Here is a 25,847-nt window from a genome sequence, read left to right on the forward strand (position 1 = left end):
TGCAGGGCGCAGGGGGGGCGCCCTGGGAAGCAATATAAATCTCATTTCTGGCAAAAGAGATATACCGTATATACAGCTAGGCACTGTATATATAAAGAGCCCCCGACAGTTTTTATTATATTTAAGCGGGACAGAAGCCCGCCGCCGAGGGGGCGGGGCTTCTCCCTCAGCACTCACCAGCGCCATTTTCTCCACAGCACAGCTGAGAGGAAGTTCCCCGGACTCTCCCCTGCTTATCCACGGTGAAAGGGGGTTTCAGAGAAGAGGGGGGGTACATAATTGGCAGCAAATAATAGTATTACAGCGCTATTGGGTAAACACATTGTGTGTTTTTCCAGGGGTATTAGCGCTGGGTGTGTGCTGGCATACTCTCTCTCTGTCTCTCCAAAGGGCCTTGTGGGGAAACGGTCTTCAGATAAGAGGATTCCCTGAGTGTGTGGTGTGTCGGTACATGTGTGTCGACATGTCTGAGGTAAAAGGCTCTTCTAAGGAGGAGATGGAGCAAATGTGTGTGTGTGGTGTCTCCGTCGACAACGCCGACACCTGACTGGATAAGTGGAATTAAGTGCTGAGGTAAATTTATTGCACAAAAGATTAGAGAACAGACAGGGAATCTACCCATGTCTGTCCCTATGTCGCAGGGACCTTCAGAGTCTCAAAATGCCCACTATCCAAAATAATAGACACTGATACCGACACGGAGTCTGACTCCAGTGTCGACTACGATGATGCAAAGTTACAGCCAAAACTGGCAGAAAAGTATTCAATATATGATTATTGTAATAAAATATGTTTTGCATATAACTAATGACCCATCTGTCCCTGACACGAGGGTACACATGTTTAAGGGGAAGAAAGCTGAGATAACATTTCCCCCCTCTCATGAACCAAATGAATTGTGTAAAAAAGAGCGGGAATCTCCAGACAAGAAACTGCAGTTTCCCAAAAGAATTCTCATGGCGTATCCTTTCCCTGCTAGGGCCAGGATACGATGGGAATCCTCCCCTAGGGTGGACAAGGCGTTGACACGTTTACCCAAAAGGTAGCGCTGACATACCAAGATACAGCTACCGTCAGGGATCCTGCAGATAGCATGCAGAAAAGTACTTTGAAGTCCATTTACACACATTCTGGTACACTACTCAGACCGGCGATTGTGTCGGCAGGGGTTTATAGCGCTGTAGCAGCGTGGACAGATACCTTATCAGCGGAGATTGAAACCCTAGATAAGGATACCATGTTATTGACCCTAGGATATATAAAAGATGCCGTCTTATATATAAGACATGCTCAAAGAGACATTGGTCTACTGGGTTCTAGAGTCAACGCTATGTCGATTTCTGCTAGACGTGTCCTGTGGAACATGCAATGGACAGGTGATGCCGACTAAAAGAGGCATATGGAGGTTCTACCTTACAAGGGTGAGGAATTGTGTGGAGAAGGGCTCTCTGACCTGGTCTCCACAGCTATAGCTGGTAAATCTGATCTTTTGCCTTATATTCCCTCACAGCCTAAGAAAGCACGACATTATCAAATGCAGCCCTTTCGGTCGCAGAAAAACAAGAAAGTACGAGGAGCGTCCTTTCTTACCAGAGGTAAGGGCGCAGGGCACAGCTAGTTCCCAGGAACAGAAATCCTCCCCGGCCTCTACTAAATCCACCACATGACGCTGGGGCTCCGCTAAGGGAGTCCGCCCCAGTGGGAGCACGTCTTCGACTCTTCAGCCACATCTGAGTTCACTCACAGGTGGATCCCTGGGCAATAGAAATTGTTTCTCAGGGTTACAAGCTGGAATTCGAAGAGGTGCCTCCTCGCCGGTTTTCCTTATCGGCCCTACCGGCTTCTCCCCCAGAAAGGGAGATAATATTAAATACAATTCACACATTGTATCTCCAACAGGTGGTGCTCAAGGTTCCCCTCCTTCAACAAGGAAGGGGATATTACTCAACCTTGGCTGTAGTCCCGAAACCGGACGGTTCGGTCAGACCTATTTTAAAATTAAAATCTCTGAACCTATACTTGAAAAGGTTCAAATTCAAGGTGGAATCGCTCAGAGCGATCATCGCCAGCCTGGAAGGGGGGGATTTTATGGTGTATCTAGACATAAAGGCTGCATACCTTCATGTTCCCATTTATCCACCCCATCAGGCGTACCTGAGAATTACGGTACAGTATTGTCATTACCAATTTCAGGGTAATTGGCGGAAATGATGGTGCTCCTACGCAAGCAAGAAGTCACAATTATCCCATACTTGGACGATCTCCTAATAAGGGCGAGATCAAAAGAGCAGTTGTTGTACAGTGTGTCACTTTCGCTGAAGGTGTCACAGCAACTCGGCTGGATTCTCAATATCCCGAAGTCACAGTTGGTTCCTATGACTCGTCTGCCCTTCTTGGGTATGATTCTGAATACGGACCAGAAATGGGTTTATCTTCCGATAGAGAAGGCCCAGGAACTAATGACTCTGGTAAAAAAAAAACTATTAAAGCCAAAACAGGTGTCAGTGCATCACTGCACTCGGGTCCTGGGAAAGATGGTGGCATCTTACGGGGCCATTCCCTTCGGCAGGTTCCATGCGAGGACTTTCCAATGGGATCTACTGAACAAGTGGTCCGGATCACATCTACAGATGCATCAGTTAATCACCCTGTCCCCTAGGGCCAGGGTGTCTCTCCTATGGTGGCTGCAGAGTGCTCACCTTCTGCAGGGTCGCAGGTTCGCCATCCAGGACTGGATTCTGGTAGCCACGGACGCGAGCTTCCGAGGTGGGGGAGCAGTCACACAGGGAAGAAACTTCCAAGGTCTTTGGGTCAAGTTAAAAAAACTTGTATTCAAAGCAACATTCTGGAGCTGAGGGCCATATACAACGCCGTTCGGCAAGCGGAAACATTGCTTCACGACCTACCAGTTCTGATCCAGTCAGACAACATCACCGCAGTGGCTCATGTAAACCGCCAAGGCGGCACAAAGAGCAGAGTGGAAATGGCAGAAGCCACCAGGATTCTCCGCTGGGCGGAAAATCATGTAAGCGCATTTTCAGCACTTCATTCCGGGAGTGGACAACTGAGAAGCAGACTTCCTCAGCAAACACGACCTGCATCCAAGAGAGGACTTCTTTAGGAAGCCTTCGCACAGATTGCAAGTCAGTGGGAACTGCCACAGATAGACATGATGGCGTCCCGCCTCAACAAGAAGCTACAGAGGTATTGCACCATGTCAAGAGACCCTCAGGCAGTAGCTGTAGATGCCCTAGTGACACCGTGGGTGTTCCAGTCGGTCTATGTATTTCCCCCTCTTCCTCTCATACCCAAGGTGTTGAGAATGGTAGGAGGCAGAGGAATGAGAACAATCCCCATTGTTCCAGATTGGCCACGAAGGACCTGGTATCCGGATCTGCAGGAAATGCTCACAGAAGATCCGTGGCCTCTTCCTATAAGACAGGACCGGTTGCAACAGGGGCCATGTCTGTTCCAAGACTTACCGCAGCTGCGTTGGACGGCATGGCGGTTGAACGCCGGATCCTAGCGGATAAGGGCATTCCGGATGAGGTCATTCCTACGCTAATAAAGGCTAGGAAGGACATGACATCTAAACATTATCACCGTATATGGCGAAAATATGTTTCTTGGTGTGAGGCCAGGAATGCTCCTACGGAAGAATTCCATCTGGGCCGTTTCCTTCACTTCATACAAACTGGAGTGAATTTCGGCCTAAAATTAGGATCTATTAAGGTTCAGATTTCGGCCTTATCCATTTTCTTTCAAAAGGAATTGGCCTCTCTCCCTGAAGTACAAACTTTTGTGAAGGGAGTACTGCATATTCAGACTCCTTTTGTACCTCCGGTGACACCTTGGGACCTTAACGTGGTGTTAAGTTTCATTAAGTCACACTGGTTTGAACCACTTAAAACGGTGGAGTTGAAAAAATAAGATTTTACACTTACCGGTAAATCTATTTCTCGTAGTCCGTAGAGGATGCTGGGGACTCCGTAAGGACCATGGGGAATAGACGGGCTCCGCAGGAGACATGGGCACTTTAAGAAAGACTTTTGATTCTGGGTGTGCACTGGCTCCTCCCTCTATGCCCCTCCTCCAGACCTCAGTTAGGGAAACTGTGCCCAGAGGAGATGGACAGTACGAGGAAGGGATTTTGTTAATCCAAGGGCAAGATTCATACCAGCCACACCAATCACACCGTATAACTTGTGATAAACAAAAACATAGCCTCGGTTCAACTGATTAACCAACACATAACCCTTATGTCAGCAATAACTATATACAAGTCTTGCAGAAGTAGTCCGCACTTGGGACGGGCGCCCAGCATCCTCTATGGACTACGAGAAATAGATTTACCGGTAAGAGTAAAATCTTATTTTCTCTAACGTCCTAGAGGATGCTGGGGACTCCGTAAGGACCATGGGGATTATACCAAAGCTCCCAAACATGCGGGAGAGTGCGGATGACTCTGCAGCACCGATTGAGCAAACAGGAGGTCCTCCTCAGCCAGGGTATCAAACTTACAGAACTTTGCAAAGGTGTTTGACCCCGACCAAGTAGCTGCTCGGCACAACTGTAATGCCGAGACCCCTCGGGAGCTGCCCAAGAAGAGCCCACCTTCCTAGTGGAATGGGCCTTAACCGATTTAGGCAATGGCAATCCTGCCGTAGAATGTGCCCGCTGAATCGTGTTACAGATCCAGCGAGCAATAGTCTGCTTTGAAGCAGGAGCGCCAACCTTGTTGGCTGCATACAGGACAAATAGTGCTTCTGTTTTTCTGACCTTAGCCGTTCTGGCCACGTAAATTTTCAAAGCCCTGACCACATCCAGGGACTCGGAATCCTCCAAGTCACGCGTAGCCACAGGTACAACAATAGGTTGAATCATATGAAAGGATGAAACCACTTTAGGTAGGAATTGAGGACGAGTCCGCAATTCCGCCCTATCCACATGAAAAACCAGATAGGGGCTTTTATGTGATAAAGCCGCCAATTCCGAGACTCGCCTAGCCGAAGCCAAGGCTAGCAACATGACCACCTTCCAAGTGAGATATTTTAACTCCACCGTTTTGAGTGGTTCAAACCAATGTGACTTAAGGAAACTTAACACCACGTTAAGATCCCAAGGCGCCACCGGAGGTACAAAAGGAGGCTGAATATGCAGCACTCCCTTCACAAATGTCTGTACTTCAGGAAGAGAAGCCAATTCTTTTTGAAAGAAAATGGATAAGGCCGAAATTTGAACCTTTATGGACCCTAATTTTAGGCCCAAATTCACTCCTGTTTGAAGGAAGTGAAGGAGACGGCCCAAATGAAACTCCTCTGTAGGAGCAGTCCTGGCCTCACAAGCTCAGTAAACAAATGTCTCTTTGTGCATCCCTCATATATAATGCTGCATCCTTGATATGCGCTAGGGTCATTAGAATGGTATCCTTATCTAGGGCATCAATCTCATTAGATAAGGAATCGGTCCATGCTGCGACAGCACTACAAACCCAGGCCGATGCCATCGCCGGTCTAACAATAGTACCGGAATGTGTGTAAATGTACTTCATGGTAACTTCCTGCTTACGATCAGCAGGATCTTTGAGGGTAGCCGTATCCTGGGAAAGCAGTGCCACCTTCTTGGATAAGCGTGTCAACGCCTTGTCTACTTTAGGCGAAGATTCCCATCGTATCCTATCCTTTTGTGGGAAGGGATACTCCATAAGAATCCTTTTGGGAACTTGTAATCTCCTGTCTGGAGATTCCCAAGCCTTTTCGCACAATTCGCTTAGTTCAAATGAGGACGGAAAAGTGACCTCAGGTTTTTTCTCTTTATACATGTGCACCCTCGTGTCTGGGACAGGGGGTTCCTCAGTGATATGCAAAACCTCTTTAATCGCAACAATCATGCAACGAATACCTTTAGCCACTTTTGGCTGTAATATTGCATCCTCATAGTCGACGCTAGAATCTGAATCTGTGTCGGTATCTGTGTCAGTGATCTGGGATAATGTGCGTTTCTGAGACCCAGAAGGTCCAGGTGCCACTGGGATCTGACACCCTGACTGATCCCTAGCCTCAGTCTTGTCTAATCTCTTATGCAATAAATTTACATTAGCATTCAAGACATTCCACATATCCACCCAGTCCGGTGTCGGCGGTGCCGACTGCGACCCGACATTCATGCACTCCCCCTCCTCCTTAGGCGAGCCTTCATCGTCAAACATGTCGACACGCGCGTACCGACACACTCCCACACACACAGGGAATCTCTTTTCTGAAGACAGGATCCCCCTTAGGCCCTTTGGAGAGACAGAGAGAGAGTATGCCAGCAAACACCCCAGCGCTATATGACCCAGGAGAAAAACACGTAATGTTTACCCAGTAGCGCTGTAGTATATATATTTGCCAATTATGTGCCCCCCCCCCTCTACTTTAAAACCCTTCTGTCACCGTGTGTCAAGCAGGGGAGAGTCCGGGGAGCTTCCTCTCAGCGGTGCTGTGAAGAAAAAATGGCGCTGGTAAAGGCTGAGGGAGAAGCCCCGCCACCTCGGCGGCGGGCTTCTGTCCCGCTCAAAGTTTGTAAAATATGGCGGGGGCTCTTTTATATACATGTACAGTGCTCACCTGTACATGTATATAGGTTATTTTGCCATAGGAGAGGTATTTATTGCTGCCCAGGGCGCCCCCCCCTGCGCCCTGCACCCTTACAGTGACCGGAGTGTGTGAGGTGTAATGGAGCAATGGCGCACAGCTGTCGTGCTGTGCGTTACCTCAGTGAAGCACCCGAAGGCTTCTGCCGCCTTAGACGTCTTCTTTCTTCGTTTCTTCCGGCTCTGTGAGGAGAACGGTGGCGCGGCTCTGAGATGAACGCCCAGGACGAACCTGTGTTCCACTCCCTCTGGAGCTAATGGTGTCCAGTAGCCGAGAAGCAGAGCCTATCATTTAAGTAGGTCTGCTCCTCTTCTCCTCAGTCCCTCGATGCAGGGAGCCTGTTGCCAGCAGTGCTCCCTGATAATAAGAAAAAATCCTAACAAAAATGCTTTCTTAGCAGGGAACTCAGGAGAGCTCCCTGCAGTGCATCCATCTTCCTCTGGGCACAGTCTAAAACTGAGGTCTGGAGGAGGGGCATAGAGGGAGGAGCCAGTGCACACCCAGAATAAAAAGTCTTTCTTAAAATGCCCATGTCTCCTGTGGAGCCCGTCTATTCCCCATGGTTTTTACGGAGTCCCCAGCATCCACTAGGACGTTAGAGAAATCTCACTTGGAAGGCGGTCATGTTATTAGCCTTGGCTTCGGCTAGGCGAGTGTCGGAATTGGCGGCTTTATCACATAAAAGCCCCTACCTGGTTTTCCATATGGATAGAGCGGAATTGCGGACCCGTCCTCAATTCCTGACAAAAGTGGTTTCATCCTTTCATATGAACTATTGTGGTGCCTGTGGCTGCGTGTGACTTGGAGGATCCCGAGTCCCTTGATGTGGTCAGGGCTTTGAAAATTTACGTGGCCAGATCGGCTACAGTCAGAAAAACAGAAGCACTGTTTGTCATGTATGCAACCAACAAGATTGGTGCCCCTGCTTCAAAGTAGACTATTGCTCACTGGATCTGTAACACGATTCAGCAGGCGCATTCTACGGCGGGATTGCCGTTACCTAAATCGGTCAAGACCCATTCCACTAGGAAGGTGGGCTCTTCTTGGGTGGCTGCCAGAGGGGTCTCGGCGCTACAGCTGTGCCGAGCTACTACTTGGTCGGGTTCAAACTCCTTTGCAAAGTTCTATAAGTTTGATACCCTGGCTGAGGAGGACCTCCTGTTTGCTCAATCGGTGCTGCAGAGTCATCCGCATTCTCCCGCCCGTTTGGGAGCTTTGGTATAATCCCCATGGTCCTTACGGAGTCCCCAGCATCCTCTAGGACGTAAGAGAAAATAAGATTTTAAACCTACCGGTAAATCTTTTTCTCGTAGTCCGTAGAGGATGCTGGGCGCCCGTCCCAAGTGCGGACTACTTCTGCAAGACTTGTATATAGTTATTGCTTAAATAAGGGTTATGTTATAGTCTCATCGGTCTTGGACTGATGCTATGTCGTTTTCATACTGTTAACTGGATAGTATATCACAAGTTAACAAAAATTCTTTCCTCGTACTGTCCGTCTCCTCTGGGCACAGTTTCTCTAACTGAGGTCTGGAGGAGGGGCATAGAGGGAGGAGCCAGTGCACACCAGATCTAAAGTCTTTCTTAAAGTGCCCATGTCTCCTGCGGAGCCCGTCTATCCTCATGGTCCTTACGGAGTCCCCAGCATCCTCTACGGACTACGAGAAAAAGATTTACCGGTAGGTTTAAAATCTTATTTTCGCACTGTTCTGTGCAATGTACCTCAGTATACTTTGGAAATATTCCATAGATGTGCTATAAACTGCTGTGTGCTTCTGCCGCTGCTCCATCGCTTAGTAACCATCCAGCTTGCTGCAACCTTTGGCCAATATTGGTGAAAACAATAGCGTGAGCTGTGAAGTGGTCAAAATTGACAGGAAATAACTGGAAATTAATGTTATTGATGTTAATAATATGCTAGGATAGGAACAAAACAAAGGCCCAAATTATGTGTTTTTTGAAAATAAAATGCAAACCCAAAACCAGTCATGGCAGTTTGGCAAATCCAAAGCTGGATGACAAATCAGAGCCAAATCCAAATCACGCACATCTCTAGTTCTTATATATTACTTACTGTTTGTCTTCAAAATTAAAAGATTTAAAAAAACTAAAAAAATAAAAAGATATGCAGGAAAAGTTATATAGTGAACTTGTTCTTTGACTTTACACACACAAACCTTAATTGTGGGAAGGGGGAAGGACATTGGAATAAGGTCAGAGTATTCTGCATTCCCTTGCCCATCTATCACACACTAATTGGATAGAATTTCACTTTCTCTGAGGCAGTAATCCAGAAAATGTGACAAAAAATTTTTAGTCAAGTGCAGTAAAACAGTCATACAACTCTGTTCCCACTAATCCTTTTAATCCTGATGCATTAGGAGCCAGAATCCCTAGAAAACAAGCATTTCCACTTAAGGATTTTGAATGGTAAAAAAGGTCACTTGTGAAAACCATATGCTGGACATGATGCTTATAGGTGGAGGTAGTTGCAGCGGTATTCAATTTCCCTGCCCTTGTATGATGCAGACCAAACATAACAAGTATTTGAGGGTGCTTTTAAATGTCTTCACAAAGGTAATGTTACAAGTATCATTATTCTAGAAGGTTGCTAAAATGTATTTTAAATTTAACCTAAAGGACCTTATTGAGGCTAGCATAAGAGGCCTTATTGTTTTTGTAAAAAAATAAAAATAAAAAAAAATATATATATGAAAACGTAATTGCTTAGTAGGAATGCCTTACCCTATAACTTAAGACCCACTGAAATTTTAGTCTTTTGGAGAACTACAGTATGTTGTTTAGCTGTCCCATGTATCACAGAGAATCGCCCTATAGCACTTGTCGTAAAGCAGCTTATCCAAACCAAACTAATGGGCACAAAAAGTGAAACTGGTCACTTTTCACTCATTTCAGAGAGCAACATATCAATGCAATATACTGTAGTCTACAAATTACCATCCAATGATAGAATGCTAGCAATATTATTAGTAAGAGCTAACTAATTTAGGTCACAAATGACTATCTTCTGGCTGCCCCCCAGCCAGAATATAGTCATTTGTGACCTAAATTAGTTAGCAGGGAGAGGTGTGAGGGGCATGGCTTGGCATAGGGGGTGGTGCAGGGGCATGATGCGACAAAGGAAGCTGTGTGGGGTCGTGGCTCCGCGATCGCGTCATCGTGGCCACATCCCCCACTATATAATGCTGAGATTACGGCCATTGAGTGTGGGCATGGCTATGATGGCGTGAATCGCGTCTTCAACCGCCCCTCCTCCCTCTTCACTCGTTAAGTGGTCGGCAGTGGTAGTGGTGGCCAGCTCTGCGAGACTTGCCCACTCTTCCGGGTGGCTGGGAGCAACATCCGATTTTCGGGAGCCTCTCGGCCGTTCCGGAGGAGTAGGCAAGTATGATTTAGAGTATAACATAAGGTACAGGAGATGTTGGGTCATAAATTACATCTCCACTTGTGGCTGAAGACACATTAACTGGATGGTAATGGAGTTCCCGCATGTAGGAAAAGTTCACAGGGGCCGTGTTAACGGAATTCTGTACATAATTTCACCTGCTGTCAGACACTTCTTCTGAACCAAGGATGGGGATGGGGCACATGTGCCCTGATAGTAATGACACAGTGGTGGAACTTGCGGCGGTGCAGACGGTGCATTGCACTGAGGCCCGCCGCTGTTAAGGGGCTCTTAGGTGGAAGCTTTATTATAACTCACACTGAATCATTATGCTGTTGCACCGTTCTGTAAGCCACCCATGATGTAAAGGTAGCGTCTAGATGTGGAAGTGGGAACGCGTTCTTGACAAAGTTCTTGACATCCCCTGTCATCGCTCCCCGGCTCCTCCTATCTGCCTACTGAATGCCGGGGACTGGATGAGTGTCGAGGGGGATGCGGTGTCGGAGGGATGACAATGGCAGCCAGGCAGATAAAAGAAACAGCCCTGCCTGCAGAACCAGCCCAGCCAAGCGACACTGACGTGAAGTGGACCCGGCCTGGCCCCAAAAGTACTAGAAGTTATCCCGCGTCCTGAAGTAATTCTGCCAGTAAAGCCCCAGGAGTGAGTCCCGCTCTGTCACCAGCCACAGCAGCAGGCTGTGACAGTGCCGTAACTAGGTATGTGTGCTGTGTGCCTTGCACACAGCGCAGTATGAGCTGGGGCGCATCCAGCCACCAACAAAATGTACTGTATATACATATCCGCCGCCTTTCCCCCCAAAGCCGGTGTTAAATCAGCAGCGCGGAAAGCTGCGAGTAGTAACACCCCCCGGGTCACTGGAGGAGGAGGGAGAGGCAGCGGGCACAGGACAGCGCTGCCTACAGTAGAGAAGAGCAGGCAGCACTGAAGATGGAGAATGCCACACCGCGCTGTGGGGTCAGCATTAGCCAGGACACTGGAGGCGGAGGGAGAGGCAGCGGTAGAGCCGGATTATGGGGGGGTTTCTGGGGATAAGTACCCCGGGCCCCCCTTTCTAAAAGGGCCCCCTGTCAGCCGCCACAGGTCGGATCTTCACCGATCCGAGCTGCAGCGCTCCCGGATCCCCACGGCACTGGCAGGCAAACTCGTAGTCGCCAGTGCCGCATAGAAGACAGGACAAGGCAGCTGAGCACAGCAGGAGGCGGAGAAAGTGGCCAGCCTGCTGTGCTTATAGATGTTGCTCCCGTCCCTGCTGTAGCCCCGCCGGGCGCCCACGTGCGATGCGCCGGCTCTCGTCCCTGCTGCTGCCGGGCTCCCACTTGAGGTGCTCACTGTTCTTGTTCCTGCCGCCGCCACCGGGCTCCCACATCGTGGGGTGCACGGTGCACCCGGTTCCTGCCGCTGCTAGAGCAATGCAGTGCACCTACTGGTTTGGTAGGCTTTAATATTAATTCAAAATCATCATACGTATATGTTCCTCTCCCACCCTGCAAAACCACCTCTCACCCTGCGTCCTCTCTCACCCTGTACACCCCCCTCTCACCCTGCACAACCCCCTCTCACCGGGCGTCCTCGCTCACCCTGTACACCCCCCTCTCACCTGGTGCCCCTCTCCCACCCTGCAACCCTCTCCCACGCACTGTCCCAATCCCCAATATGTCCCTCTCCCACCCTGCATCCCTCCCTTCTTCTGTCCCTCTCCCTATTATGTCCTCCTCCTACCCAATACCCCCACCCCCCTCCGTCCTTCTTCCACCATGTGTCCTCCCTCTCATCCAGTGCCTCTTAAGGACACGCCCCTTTTTTAGCACGCGTGCGTGCCTTTGACGTGTGCAACAGTACACCCCGGAGTGGAAAGAGTGGAAACGATACCCCTTTAAATTTCCATACCCTCACTTCAGAATTCCCACTTCGACCACTATATATATATATATATATATAACCAGTTCTATGCTCCGGCACTAGGCTATGTCCCAGCAATGGGGCTAACTTGCTCCGGTGCCCTCCTCCAGGTATAGATACCAGATAGATACCAACTAGGACAAATGAGGCGGCACTCAGAGTCTTCAAACAAGTGAAAAATTGTAATGGTGCTTCAACGTTTCGGGGTCTCCCCCTTCGTCAGGAATGGCTGTGCCATGTAAGCTGTACTCTGCATTATAGCTGTCTGTGGTTGTGCTCACCCAGACAATGCATTGATGCAGATTATGATTCATCTTTTACATTAAACTACAAGCATTTATTGACAGTCCTGGAGTGCCGTGTCCTGTTCTGAACACTTGGTTGTTCCGACGCTACCATATACTATTGTTTGGACAAAGGCACACAGGCAGCTGGACTAATAGCAGGAGTGCCGGATCATTTGGATATTGTATATATATATTGCAGTTATAACCGGCACTCACGTACACCATGCATCTGCCCCGGTGCCCCCTCTTGCCGCAAGCAATTGTATCCAATGTATTCGAGTGGCACTCCACGAGGACTTTTCAAGTCAAATAATCACAGAGACAGCGCTCTTATAGTAACGTTTCAGTTATATTAACTTTCGTCAGACCAACACACATAATAACTTCACATACCTTTATACCTCACCAAACCCTCGTGTCCCGCGTCCCTTCGGCCCGATCAGCTGGCGGGGATGGATGACGTCATGGCACAACGCCTGTGCAACGCGCTCACGTCCCACGCTGCATATCGGTTACCTTGGAGACGAAGACGCAATGTGAACTATTATTTAACAATGCAATACATGTGATACATTTATCGTTTCCATCATAGCAGCATACTAGAAATCTTCATATTCGTAAAAATACAGTCTCCACCAGTATAAACACTGACAATGCTATATACTAGTGTTTACATACAAAAATACACCAAAAGAGACAGAAAAAACATATTTAAATGCATAGATTCACAGAAGCCCGTTTGTAAAAACCTCAAGAGAAACAATATAATGGCAACTGTTCATTGAGGCCACCTGGAGTCACCGTATTGAGGCGATGAATCCATCTAGCCTCACGTTGTAATAGCAATTTATTTCTATTACCTCCTCGAATGTTATCAGGTTGCTGATCTATGATTTTATACTTCAGACTTGACAGATTATGTTTAAATCTAGCAAAATGGCGTGCTACTGGCTGTGCCTGACTCTCTCCACCCAGTGCCGCTCTAATAGAAGACCTGTGCATGGCCATTCTTTCTCGAAACTGTCGCGTCGTCTTACCAATATAAAACAACCCGCAGGGACAACGTATATAATAGATGACATGAGTACTTGTACATGTCAAAATTTTATCTATTTTCACGAATTTACCTGAATGTGGGTGTGAAAAGCCAGGTCCTACTTCCATATAGCTGCAAGTGGTGCAGCCTATGCACTTGTAGCAACCTGGCTTTTTGGTTAAGAATGTCCGGATTGGGCTGGGTTTAAACCCAGAGATATCATTATGTACCAAATAATCTTTAAGGTTTCTGTTTCTGGTATAACTTGGTAACAACTTTTTGTGTTTCAATATCCCCAGATCTTTATCTGTGGAGATCACCGGCCAAATATCCCTAGCATGTTTATTAATTTCTTTGCTAACCACAGACCATTTTTGTACAAATGGAATTTTGTTCTGCATCATATCTGGATTTTTATCCAGATGGTGCAATAAAGTATTTCTATCAATACCCATTACCTTATTTTTAGTCCTCATTAATTCATCCCAGTTATACCCCCTCTTGCTAAATCTCACGGCCATTTCATCGATCTCGGATTCAGCCCGCACTGGATCATCCGAGATCCTGTGGACTCTGAGGAACTGAGAGTAAGGTAAACTGTATTTAGTTGATGGTGGGTGAAAACTGGCTGCATGTAAAAGAGTATTTTTGTCTGTGGGCTTCTTATATAAGTCGGTGTGAATTCGGCCCTTATCAATTGAAATATTTACATCCAAATAATTAACCCTTGTCTTGCTAGCGCTAGCCGTGAATTTAATGTTCTCATCGGATTCATTAATCATCTGTAATGTATCAAGGAATTGCTCCTCAGTTCCTAACCAAATTAAGAACAAATCGTCTATATAACGAACAAAAAACTTTATCTTATCTGCAATTTCTGGTTTTGTGAAGAACAACTTCCTTTCCACTTCAAACATAAAACAGTTCGCAAAGGCAGGGGAAACGCAACTGCCCATTGCACACCCCTGCCTCTGCTCAAACCAACCATCGTCAAACAAAAAATAATTACGTGCTAGAGTGAGTTTCAGAAGATCTAAAAAGAATTCCAAATCAGGGCCTTTGTACAGTGTGCTCGTGGACAAAAGGCGCCTGGCTGCCTCTACACCCCTATCGTGCGGGATATTGGTGTAGAGGCTCACCACGTCCAACGTACACAATATACAATCCTCTGTAAGTAACGGTAACTCAGTCAATTTATTAATCAATGAGGTAGTGTCCTTCAGATAAGTTAATTGAGACTGTATGACCGGCTGAAAATAATGATCCAGGTACTGTGAGATCTTATAATAGATGGAATTCCTTGCAGATATTATAGGGCGACCCGGTGGCACTTCGGGATCCTTGTGGATTTTAGGAATGGTGTAAAACACCGGTGCCACCGGGTGGTCCTGGAACAAAGCCTCATACACATCAACAGTAATAATTCCATCATCCACAGCTCGTAGTAACATCTGCTTTAACTCATTATTGTATATGCTGGTAGGATCTTTACGTAAGCGAGTGTATACTGAAGTTTCATTCAATTGCCTATAGGCCTCTGTTTTATACTGTTGTAAATTCTGTACAATTACCCCCCCACCTTTATCGGCGGGGCGTATTACTATCTGTCTGTCCTTGCTTAAGGTAATAAGAGCTTCTCGCTCCCCCTTAGTCAAGTTGTTACCGGAATGTCTATGGGTTTTAACCGATTCCATGGTCATAGAGTCTAATGCCCTGGCAAAACATTTAAAAGAGGAATTGTTGCTCTGAGGATCAAAGTTGGATCTCGGCTTCAACTTAGGTGGTACGTCCGTCACCATCATAGGGCCAGCCTGATGTGCAAAATGTTCTTGTAATCTCAGCCGCCTGTGGACATTATATGAGTCAACTTTCCACTGAAATTCATCAAATGGAGTCGTAGGGATAAATGAAAGGCCCTTATTCAATACTGAAAGTTCATCCGTAGATAGTGCACGTCCTGATAGGTTGAACACTATGTTGTTTTCTTCTTGGCTTTGGGGGCTTTTTTTGTGGATTCTTTGGCATTGCTTGCCCCGCCTGGTGTATTGCCTTTTTTGGGGCCCAACATAGCCCGTGTGTTCATCCCTAAAGGGGGCTTCCCACCCCGAGCTCTTTTCGATCCCTCCTTATCACTCTGTGAGGTTCCCTCTCCACTAGAGGTCTCAGTGTATTGGCCCCGACGAGCTCTATATCTATTGTATCGCTTAGGTTGTGATCTCCCCTCCGGGTTATTCACCCAACTGTACACACGACCCTCCTGATAGTCCTTCTGAACTGTCATAAGTTTTTGTCGCTTGAATTTGACCAGCTCTTGTCTGTAAGTCTCTACTTGGGTCGCCAGTTGTTCCATCCACTTATTGTCAACATCGGCCTTTAGGATGGACACATACTGTTTCTCAAAGGCAGAAGTCATATCCTTAAGTAAATTCATCTCCCTCGTGGACTCCTCTATCACCAACAGGATTAAATCTAAACTACATTTGTTTAGGATGCCGACCCACTTACGGCAAAATTCACTGTTATATTTGCCTATAGTGGGGATATTCCGGACTCTAAATCCACGCGGTATTTGGCGATTGCGATGGTAATCGGATAATGTGACTCCTTGCATGTAAAAGTCTATCTGTTTCTTGTGTAGACGTAATAACTTAGTGAATAGCAAATCATTGCTATCTGTACCTCCTGCAGTGGCCAAGTCCTCCTTGAATCTAATGCTTTCTGCATCCGCATCCGAAAATGACCATGTCTCACATGCCGCAACATCAATATGTCGATATCCACTCGTGTCGACATTGTCACTAGCCCGTGACATGTCTCCAATGTGTCAACCACCACCCAAAAAATGTAAGAAATCAAGAAAATGTTCAGTTGGAGGTATAGACAAAAAGACTTTTGTGGTGCCTTGTCAGTTCCGTGTCCCTAGCTCTCACTTGTAGTGTCAGCTAGGGTTTCACAGACATGTAAATTGCAGTTATAACCGGCACTCACGTACACCATGCATCTGCCCCGGTGCCCCCTCTTGCCGCAAGCAATTGTATCCAATGTATTCGAGTGGCACTCCACGAGGACTTTTCAAGTCAAATAATCACAGAGACAGCGCTCTTATAGTAACGTTTCAGTTATATTAACTTTCGTCAGACCAACACACATAATAACTTCACATACCTTTATACCTCACCAAACCCTCGTGTCCCGCGTCCCTTCGGCCCGATCAGCTGGCGGGGATGGATGACGTCATGGCACAACGCCTGTGCAACGCGCTCACGTCCCACGCTGCATATCGGTTACCTTGGAGACGAAGACGCAATGTGAACTATTATTTAACAATGCAATACATGTGATACATTTATCGTTTCCATCATAGCAGCATACTAGAAAACTTCATATTCGTAAAAATACAGTCTCCACCAGTATAAACACTGACAATGCTATATACTAGTAACATCAGCCAGAAAGCATAGGAGCTGAGAAGTGGTCTGTGGTCACCACCTGCAGAACAACTCCTTTATTGGGGGTGTCTTGCTAATTGCCTATAATTTCCACCTGTTGTCTATTCCATTTGCACAACAGCAAGTGAAATTGATTGTCAATCAGTGTTGCTTCCTAAGTGGACAGTTTGATTTCACAGAAGTGTGATTGACTTGGAGTTACATTGTGTTGTTTAAGTGTTCCCTTTATTTTTTTGAGCAGTATGTATACATACATATATATATATATATATATATATATATATATATATATATAAACAAACGTGTATGACCGGCACTCCAACAACACTTTGTAAATACCTGGGTGCCCTCCCGTGGCACTACACGGCTCAGCAAACAGCACGGATTGATGGGCGGCACTCCAAGGATTTGAAAAAGAAGAATCACAGCTACACAAGCATTATGTCATCAACGTTTCAGACGCCTGACGAAAGGCGCAAATAAAAGGCGTCTGAAACGTTGATGACATAATGCTTGTGTAGCTGTGATTCTTCTTTTTCAAATCCTTGGAGTGCCGCCCATCAATCCGTGCTATATATATATATATATATATATATATATATATACACATACACACACACACACACATACATATATATATATATATATATATATATATATATAATTCATCTGCCTGTCTGCCTGTCTCTTTATTAGGGGCCCCATTGTCTGAAGTGCCCCGGGCCCCCTATAGCCTTAATCCGGCTCTGGGCAGCGGGCACAGGACAGCGCTGTCTGCAGAAGAGGAGAGCAGGCAGCGCTGATGATGGAGAGTACACTGCTGCGATGCAGAGAGAATGGGGAGACAGGAAACAAGGAAGAGGCAGCAGGACAGCTCTGGAGACTGGTGAGTTAAGTGAGCGCAATGTAATGTGTAATAAAGGGGACTCTGTCTACCGTAATGTGTAAAAAAGGGGATGCTGTCTGCCGTAATGTGTAAAAAAGGGACGCTGTCTGCCGTAATGTGTAAAAAGGGGGGAGCTGTCTGCTGTAATGTGTAAAAAGGGGGACGCTGTCTGCCGTAATGTGTAAAAAGGGGGACGCTGTCTGCCGTAAAGTGTAAAAGGGGGACGCTGTCTGCCGTAATGTGTAAAAGGAGGACGCTGTCTGCCGTAATGTGTAAAAAGGGGACGCTGTCTGCCGTAATGTGTAAAAAGGGGGACTCTCTGCCGTAATGTGTAAAAGGGGATCTACCTGGTGTAGTGGTGCTACTGTGCAGCGTAATTTGATAATGGAGACTACTGTGCACCATAGTATGAATTGGTATTATTTTGTGGCCTTGCCCCTTCCCCATGAAGCCACGCCCCTATATATTTTTGCGCGCCTGCGGCGCACACTTCCCCTATCTTGCATGGGGGGGCGCCAATGCCGTTTCTTGCACACAGCGCTAAAATGCCTAGTTACGGCACTGGGCTGTGGTTTTCTTGTCATGGACAATCAGCACCGTGTCTGAGGCTGCTGATGGAACAGACATGCTTCTGCCCCCCCCCCCCTGATTAAATTTGTGAAGCTAAAGGGGGCCCCCTGAGACATGATGCCACCACAGCCCATGCTTTTCTGGGGAGAACACTGTCGTTGTCGCTCACTGCCTCTCCCCAGTCTCACCCACTGCCTCTTTCCGGTCGACGACTACCTTTACCTGTCACCCTTTGCCTTCACATAACCCACTGTCATCCTGCCACCCTCTGTCTCTCCCAGCCACCTCTACCTGTCACCCTCAGCCTCTCTTGCTGTCACCCACAGTCTCTCTTGCTGTCACCCATCTGCCTCTTTCTATCATCCACTGCCCCTCCTACCCACCGTCTACCGGTCACCCTCTACATTTCCTTCACCCATTGACTCTCCAGTCACTCCCTACCATCCTCTGTCTCCCCCCAACCTGCCTCTTTCTGTCACCCTCTACCTCTCTGCCACCCACTGACTCCCCAGTCACAACCTACCACTCTCTGCCTCTTCCCGTAACCCATTGCCTCCTCAGTCTTCCATCTACCTTTCCCTGGCACCCACTGCCTCTCCCGGTCACCCTGTTTCTCTCCCAGCCACCTCTACCTGACACTAAGTGACTCCCCAGTCACCAACTGCCTTTCCGTCACCCATGGCCTTTGCCACTGTCACCCATTAATTCTCTTGTCACCCACTCCCTCTATCTGTATGGTGGAGTAAAGGGGGCCCAGAGCATATTTTTGCACCTGGGCCCACCACTAGCAAGTTCCGCCACTGTAAGAACAGTTAAGAAACCAAGCATGCAGATGGTAGTGGTCCCGCTACATATATTCGTAAAACTCTGCTTACTGACAGATATACTGTACATATGTTTTTGCATGAACACAATGCAGGAACAGCGAGGTCTGACTATGTGCCTGATTTAGAGTTGGATGCCCACTCATGAATATTATTTCACAATAGTGCTGGATTCTAATTCTGCACAAAGAATTAGATTTCTCATTTATTTAAAATTCATGAGTGCCCCAATACAGTTTGTTTGTTTGTTTGTTTATTTCCCTTTTATTCACTGCAGCATTTCATCAGAAGGTAGGTATGGCCGACTATAAAAATGCCTTCAATCTACAGTAGCTAGTTGAGAAGGTAATGCTGCATTTCTAAAGGACCAAATGCTAATTTACTGAGGTTTTTTTCTTTCGGCAAGATAATATTATGTTTACATATTACTGCACACTATACCATAGCACTGGTTTATAACTAAATATGAAAAATTCCTTATGAATAATGTTAAGGTCTTGTATTCACTATAGACTGGTAGCGGATATTACTGTACCTGTGACCCCCTACTATATAAAGGATACATTCAATATAATTTATATACACTACTCAAAAAAATAAAGGGAACACTAAAATAACACATCCTAGATCTGAATGAATGAAATATTCTAATTAAATACTTTGTTCTTTACATAGTTGAATGTGCTGACAACAAAATCACACAAAAATTATCAATGGAAATCAAATTTATTAACCCATGGAGGTCTGGATTTGGAGTCACCCTCAAAATTAAAGTGGAAAAACATACTACAGGCTGATCTAACTTTGATGTAATGTCCTTAAAACATGTCAAAATGAGGCTCAGTAGTGTGTGTGGCCTCCACGTGCCTGTATGACCTCCCTACAACCCACATAAGTGGCTCAGGTAGTGTAGCTCATCCAGAATGGCACATCAATGCGAGCTGTGGCAAGACGGTTTGCTGTGTCTGTCAGCGTAGTGTCCAGAGCATGGAGGCGCTACCAGGAGACAGGCCAGTACATCAGGAGATGTGGAGGAGGCCGTAGGAGGACAACAACCCAGCAGCAGGACCACTACTTCCGCCTTTGTGCAAGGAGGAACAGGAGGAGCACTGCCGGAGCCCTGCAAAATGACCTCCAGCAAGCCACAAATGTGCATGTGTCTACTCAAACGATCAGAAACAGACTCCATGAGGGTGGTATGAGGGCCCGACGCCCACAGGTGGGGGTTGTGCTTACAGCCCAACACCGTGCAGGACGTTTGGCGTTTGCCAGAGAACACCAAGATTGGCAAATTTGCCACTGGTGCCCTGTGCTCTTCACAGATGAAAGCAGGTTCTCACTGAGCACGTGACAGACGTGACAGAGTCTGGAGATGCCAAGGAGAATGTTCTGCTGCCTGCAACATCCTCCAGCATGACCGGTTTGGCAGTGGGTCAGTAATGGTGTGGGGTGGCATTTCTTTGGGGGGCCGCACAGCCCTCCATGTGCTCGCCAGAGGTAGCCTGACTGCCATTAGGTACCGAGATGAGATCCTCAGACCCCTTGTGAGACCATATGCTGGTGCGGTTGGCCCTGGGTTCCTCCTAATGCAAGACAATGCTAGACCTCATGTGGCTGGAGTGTGTCAGCAGTTCCTGCAAGACGAAGGCATTGATGCTATGGACTGGCTCGCCCGTTCCCCAGACCTGAATCCAATTGAGCACATCTGGGACATCATGTCTCGCTCCATCCACCAATGCCACGTTGCACCACAGACTGTCCAGGAGTTGGCGGATGCTTTAGTCCAGGTCTGGGAGGAGATCCCTCAGGAGACCATCCGCCACCTCATCAGAAGCATGCCCAGGCATTGTAGGAAGGTCAAACAGGCACGAGGAGGCCACACACACTACTGAGCCTCATTTTGACTTGTTTTAAGGACATTACATCAAAGTTGGATCAGCCTGTAGTGTGTTTTTCCACTTTAATTTTGAGGGTGACTCCAAATCCAGACCTCCATGGGTTAATAAATTTGATTTCCATTGATAATTTTTGTGTGATTTTGTTGTCAGCACATTCAACTATGTAAAGAACAAAGTATTTAATAAGAATATTTCATTCATTCAGATCTAGGATGTGTTATTTTAGTGTTCCCTTTATTTTTTTGAGCAGTGTATAACATATGTAGGGGGAGATTTCCCAAACCTTTTAAAAAAGGTTAAGCACATGTTGGCTTCAGTAACCAATCAATCTTTACCTAGCATTTTATAGGCTATACTAGATAGCTAGAATCTGATTGGTAGCTATGGGCAACACATCCATGGGCAACACATCCACTTGTCCTCTTTAGGTGGCTTGATAAATCTGACCCATAGGGTTGAATACAATTGTTTTGTGGGCACCCAAACGAAATGGGTGGCCATCAGAGCAATTCAATTGTTCCCCCGTATTGGGCGTGAGTGCCGCTTGTACGTGCCCATTATTATTAGGCCCGTCTACAGTACTGTTTTGAATGCCAAAAATTTGCCCAAACTACCAACTTTTCCGACATTTCAGCTCGCCACCTCAGGAGGCTTTGAGCTGAAATGTGTCCCCCAGCGGCTATTCGAGCCCGAACGGAGCAACAATTTGCTCCATCAGACGCTATCTAGTAGCAGTCACAGGGTAGAATAATTGGATCGCCCCCATAGAGAATAACTATTTAAAAGAAAGGCAAATTGGAAACCTACTCCTTTCACCAACAGTCATCAGACTTGTTTACCATGTCCTTCATTCACAGCTTTTGACAATGTTTAAACATTTCACTTTTATTTTGACCACATGCAAAAACAGGTAGAGACTGGCCCAGTGGGTGGTATGTCAACTACCCGCTCTCTTCCTTTCTGCAGTTTGTCTGACACTCAGAGAAAGTTAGGGTTTCCTTCAGTGTAGCAATTAATCCTCTAAGCACCGCAAGGTCACCCAATGCCCACAACGGAAAAAGTTACACAGCAGATTTCTCCCATAGCTTACTACAGAGGAGATCTTATTGTCAGCTCTCTCTCAGAATAAAGGTCATCATAATAGGAACAGATCCAGGGGCAAACGCAGGATTTAGCGAGGGGGGTTTCCAAGGGTGGGTGTGTATGTATATGTGCATGTATGTGTAATATATATATATATATATATATATATATATATATATACACATACATACATACATACATACATACATACATACATACATACAGAGGCAGGACGGCACTCATAGAGACTGGTAAACCATAGAAAATCAGCACAGGACGCTGTAGCGGTTTGTCAACGTTTAAGAGTTACACTCTTTTAAAAGAGTCTTTATGAGTGTCGTTGTGCTTCCGTACATATTTTCTGATTCTGACAGGCACCGGAGCATGCTATGCGGTACTAGTAAGGAGTGTCATTTATCATTTGCAGCTAGATAGATAGATAGATATAGATAAATACACACACACACACATACAGTATAACACATTTATATATACATGCAAACACACATATAAACACGCATACGTACTGTACATACACAAGCGCACACACACAAACCCACATATATACATACATGCATACCATACAAATACACGCAGAAACAAAGATTTCAAACTTACATATACAGCGTTCTACAGTATGCACTACACCAGTGCTCAGAGCAGAGGAGCGGCCGCGGCAGTGTGAGGACGGAGGGAGCTGCTGTGGCTGAGCATGCGCAGCCAGCAGCTCACCTGGCCCCCAGGACATTCTGTAAGCAGAAAGCTGTATAGCTCTCTGCTGTTGCTGCAGCTCCGCAGCTGCGATCGCGGTCATGGCTTTTGCTAAGACGGAGACACGGCTGTCTCCATCTCAAAAAGAACATTCGGATCATCGGGGGGAGTTCCAGATACTCGGAAACCCCCCCTGCGTGCGCCACTGTTCCCTTCATAAATAACACCTTAATGTTGATCTCTGCAGTTGCCTATATTGTGTCACATGTTTGTTTTTGTTACTTATATAAAGCCACAAGTCAGTTTAAACCACAACCACTGTTTTCCTTTCCATTTGTACTTGTTGCAGCACAGACCTTCATTTGAAATCTAAAAAATAAACCTTTTGTATCCTGAGGAAAATTCTGATTCTGAGTCATATGCAAAGTGGCAGCAGTTGCAGGTCGGGTCTCCGAGAACATGGCACCCCATAGTGCGGTAACCATTTTGGTGCATGCTCATTGCGGCCTGAATGTATACGCAAAGGGAAACCAGCAGACACTTGCTTTCCTGGGTCTACCTCTGATTCACAGAGGTAGACCCAGGATGCTCGACTTTGCACAAGGTAGAAAGAGCTCTACTTCAGCTAAATTATTGTAGCTTCTATTTTCTCAGTCACATGTACATAAAATGAAAATATAAAATCAATTGCTACACTGAACTGAGCTCTGTGTTGTCAGGTGCCAAGTGTTGAATGCAGGGCAAAGCGCTGAGGGGCAGGGAATCGTTGTGCGTGCCAAGGCGTACGTGTTCCCCGGAAATGGAGTATGGCTGACTGGGGAGGGGGCATAGATCCATGACACCCAGTCTGTCACTCTAGGGGGCATGCCCAGCACTTGCGGAGACTCTGGGATGCCCCCAAGCTCTATCCACACTGTGGACAATATTCAATTGTTTTGCACGACCGATCTCCTAAAGTGACAGAAGATCACTGGGCACAATTCAATTGGGGGTTTTTTTTTTGCGCTGTTCGAGCCCATAGAGGTCAGTTTAGCCACATAAACCCAACCAAAGTGCTGGATGAGATCGAGAAAAGTGCAGTTTGGGCACCCAAATGCATCACTTTTCATACATTGGCCCTCATTCAGAGTTGTTCGCTCGCAAGCTGCTTTTAGCAGCATTGCACACGCTAAGCCGCCGCCTACTGGGAGTGAATCTTAGCTTATCAAAATTGCGAACGAAAGATTCGCAATATTGCGAAAAGACTTCTCTGTGCAGTTTCTGAGTAGCTCGAGACTTACTCTTCCAGTGCGATCAGTTCAGTGCTTGTCGTTCCTGGTTTGACGTCACAAACACACCCAGCGTTCGCCCACACACTCCTCCGTTTCTACAGCCACTCCCACGTTTTTCCCAGAAACTGTAGCGTTTTTTCACACACTCCCATAAAACGGCCAGTTTCCGCCCAGAAACACCCACTTCCTGTCAATCACACTCCGATCTCCAGAACAAAGAAAAAACCTTGTAATGCCGTGAGTAAAATACCAATCTTCATAGCAAATTTACTTGGCGCAGTGCGAACATTGCGCATGCGCAGTTAGCGGAAAATCGATGCGATGCGAAGAAAATTACCGAGCGAACAACTCGGAATGACCACCATTGCAGCTCGCCACTCCAAAGAGTGCGAGCTGAAATGCAGGCACCGACAGCCATCACGCCCAAATGGAGCAACAATTGAATTGCTCTGTTAGGCACCATCTAGTTGCTGCTTGTGCGTACTACAATTGAATCTCGCCCTGTTAATACATTCCATGCAACTATTTCACCAGGCGGTGATCAGTAAACCAAAACTTTTCCTACCCGCAGGACACAGTAGGCAGTTTTAGCGGGGGCCTCCATTAAGACGGGTGGATTTTTGCATTTTAAAATTGAGCAGGGTACGGTGCCCTGCTAAAACAGCCTAGCGGGAATGCTAGGTGCCATTACAAACAACAAGAATACTGTACAACTATTATTAACATACAGCCTAAATTTGACTGTTGGTGGAAACTGGAGCACTGGGAGCACAAGAAAACACAGGGAGAGCATATAGTCTCTGCACTTACAGGACCCTGGTCAGAATGGACCCCGATGCTGTGAGGCAGCACTGAGCTTTTACACGTCTCTGTCAAACAATGATGTTAAGCACACAAGAAATGGGGTTATCACTCAACACATGTAACTGTGACAGGGAAGGTGGGGCCCTCTCAGCTCTGGGCCCCATAGCAGCTGCACTCCCTGCACCTATGGTAGCTATGCCCTGTATGTAACACATGTAACTGTGACAGGGAAGGTGGGCCCTCTCAGCTCTGGGCCCCATAGCAGCTGCACTCCCTGCACCTATGGTAGCTATGCCCTGTATGTAACACATGTAACTGTGACAGGGAAGGTGGGCCCCCTAGCAACTGCACTCCCTGCACATATGGTAGCTATGCCCTGTATGTAACACATGTAACTGTGACAGGGAAGGTGGGCCCCCTAGCAGCTGCACTCCCTGCACATATGGTAGCTATGCCCTGTATGTAACACATGTAACTGTGACAGGGAAGGTGGGCCCCTCTCAGCTCTGGGCCCCATAGCAGCTGCACTCCCTGCACCTATGGTAGCTATGCCCTGTATGTAACACAGGTAACTGTGACAGGGGAGGTGGGCCCTCTCAGCTCTGGGCCCTATAGCAGCTGCACTCCCTGCACCTATGGTAGCTATGCCCTGTATGTAACACATGTAACTGTGACAGGGAAGGTGGGCCCCTCTCAGCTCTCGGCCCCATAGCAGCTGCACTCCCTGCACCTATGGTAACTATGCCCTTAACTCAAATGTTTTTTTTCCCAGCATCTTTGATCAAATGTACTGTAATTTCATATTTATAGAATGGAAACATAGCTCCATGCGTGGACAGCTTAGGAGCGCTACTGACAATAATACTTAGCAATTTATTAGAAGCAATTATTTAAATTCCACTATTCCCTCTCTGCAACTTTAAATAAAGCATTTTGTAGATGCCTAGCGCCCCCAAATCAGCTTTAATTTATCATGACATTGATTAATCAACGTACTGTAAACCTTCCTTAGAGATTGTAGTCCATGATGACATAATAGCATCACACAGTTGCTCTAGATTTGTCA

At 46.7% G+C, this 25,847-nt stretch overlaps 1 protein-coding gene across 2 annotated transcripts in view; it reads right to left on the reverse strand.

Annotated features, from left to right (window-relative positions):
* TBL1XR1 (TBL1X/Y related 1) overlaps positions 1 to 25,847 on the reverse strand; it is a 358,018-nt gene that overhangs the window by 326,810 nt on the left and 5,361 nt on the right. The window contains exon 1 of one of the 2 annotated variants that reach the window (XM_063916294.1): positions 12,643 to 12,739. The exons of the other annotated variant lie outside the window; for it this stretch is intronic. The gene's annotated coding sequence lies outside the window, so the exon portion shown is untranslated. Of the gene's footprint in view, positions 1 to 12,642; positions 12,740 to 25,847 lie in introns of those variants that run through there. 2 annotated transcript variants of the gene reach the window in all.

This window comes from Pseudophryne corroboree, chromosome 4, assembly GCF_028390025.1.
Source record: "Pseudophryne corroboree isolate aPseCor3 chromosome 4, aPseCor3.hap2, whole genome shotgun sequence".
Classification (NCBI taxonomy): Eukaryota; Metazoa; Chordata; class Amphibia; order Anura; family Myobatrachidae; genus Pseudophryne; species Pseudophryne corroboree.